The sequence below is a fragment of the Oryzias melastigma genome, linkage group LG24, assembly GCF_002922805.2.
Source record: "Oryzias melastigma strain HK-1 linkage group LG24, ASM292280v2, whole genome shotgun sequence".
Classification (NCBI taxonomy): domain Eukaryota; kingdom Metazoa; phylum Chordata; class Actinopteri; order Beloniformes; family Adrianichthyidae; genus Oryzias; species Oryzias melastigma.
In genome coordinates, this window is record NC_050535.1 from 23,313,209 (window position 1) to 23,315,653 (window position 2,445).

Here is a 2,445-nt window from a genome sequence, read left to right on the forward strand (position 1 = left end):
TTCCTCAAAGTCCCTGTTAGTCAATTAATTGATTAATGATAATAAACTTAACCTGCTAGCTTTAACAGAAACCTGGCTAAAACAGGATGATTATGTTCGGCTAAATGAAGTAACCCCCCCAAGCTATAATAACTATCAGAAATCCAGGATTACTGGGAAAGGAGGTGGGTTAGCAGTAATTTCAGAGTAGGGGTGTAACGGATCACAAAACTCACGGTTCGGATCGTGTCANGGCCTTTAGCACCGATGCTAACCCCAAACAGGGCTAGCCCAGCAGGTCCTAGCGTTAGCTTATATGCTGGAAGGCAAATTAAAAGAATGAATCACAGAAATAAAAATTATGATGTCATTAAATGTGGGCTACTAAACATTAGATCAATTTCCTCAAAGTCCCTGTTAGTTAATGAATTGATTAATGATAATAAACTTAACCTGCTAGCTCTAACAGAAACCTGGCTAAAACAGGATGATTATGTTCAGCTGAATGAAGCAACCCCCCCTAGCTATAATAACTATCAGAAATCCAAGATTACTGGGAAAGGAGGTGGGTTAGCAGTAATTTCAGAGTCATGCTTGATCCTTAACATTAAAGTTAAACACATTTATAATTCATTTGAAAGCATTGTACTATCTATAAATCACCCAAACAGAAAGACTCAAAAAGCAGTTTTATTCATAATTATATATCGCCCTCCCGGATCGTTTTCAGAATTTTTAGCTGAGTTTTCAGAATCCATCCATCCATCTTCTTGTCCGCTTCATCCCTTTCGGGGTCGCGGGGGCGCCGGAGCCTATCCCGGCTACTGATGGGCGAAGGCGGGGTACACCCTGGACAGGTCACCAGTCTGTCGCAGGGCCTCAATCACACACCCATTCACTCTCACATACACACATAGGGACAATTTAGAGTCACCAATTAACCTATGAAGCATGTTTTTGGACGGTGGGAGGAAGCCGGAGTCCCCGGTGAAAACCCACGCATGCACGGGGAGAACATGCAAACTCCACACAGAAAGGTCCCAGCCGGGAGTCGAACCGGAGTCTTCTCGCTGTGAGGCAAGAGCGCTAACCACTGCGCCACCATGCAGCCCAATTTTTCTTCAATAGCTCTTAATTATTGGACCAAATCAAACCAAATCACTTTAGAATAGTAAAAAAAAACTAAGAATGATCAGGGACAAAAGTTTAGATTAGCTTTAAAGCCTTTTTCTAATTATAGTCAATTTTTGTGTAAATTTTCATTTTTTTCTTCAATAGATTTTAAGTTATAAGCCCCTTTGAATAGTAAAAATGGACAAAGAACTAAATAAATAAAATGACTAAAACCGGAATCCTCCAACAGAAGCAGTCATCAGTCCACTCCAAGCTGGACCTGAATGTTCTAGAAGATGAAGAAGAAGTGAACATACCTGTCAGGTGGAGCTGAAGCTGATATGTTGTCTTTACTTTCAACACTTATTCACTCGTTTTCAATACTTTAGCTAAAGATGATAAAGTATACACCGCTAGCTAGCTAGCACAGTCTGCTGTTTACTTCTGGGTCGTGATAGGAACTTTGTATAGAAACAACTCAAAACTAAAACTCAGTCTCTTATAAATGCAAAAAAATCTCAAACAACAGTTTCAGCCACGAAATAGTAAACTTGGTGAGGAATATATATATATTTTCAAATAAGATTTGAACTGGATATGACATCATTTAAACCATCTGAACCAACGAGATAGAAAGTTGGACGCCATACTGGAATGGTACAGATGCCTGTTTACTGCTGCGTTACAATTGTACCATTAGAGCTGGGCAAACTAGAATGTGACATTTCACTAATAAATTATTAATGTCAGCTGATAAAGGAGAACTTCTAGTAAACATTTGAACAGGATCTGAGTGAGTTTAATCTCAATAATGAACGTTTAGCCTGTTCAAAGTCAGAGGCAGCTTTAGACTTCACACTATTTCCACGTTTTCTGTTTTATGGAGGATAATCGTAATATTTGTATGTGGGTTAGACCTCAGATCAGACCAGACGACCCGCTGGTAATCAGATTACTAAATGGGGAAAAATAACTAGGATTTCCTCAGTACTGAAGAGCCCATCAGCGCTGAATCCCCGTCCAGTGAGAGGACAGGGAAATGTGACGTATGAAAGACCGGCTGCCAGCCGTTACGTTGGTGTCCGAGTTCATCTGATCGAGGCTGGGTGGGATTCAGCTGTAGAACGGGAGCCCCCGGCACAGCTATTGGCCATCAGCCAGTTGGCTTATGACGAGATCAGTGCCGAACACTTTCAATTTTTTTATAGAATTATAGTTTTTTAAAAGGATGGCAAACATTTCTCTGGCAACAAAAATAAAAGTGGTGAAATGGGACATCCTTGAGGAATGGTCACGTTAATGTCAAACGCTGGTGTGGAACCACTGGGTAACATCACAGAAATTTCTACATTT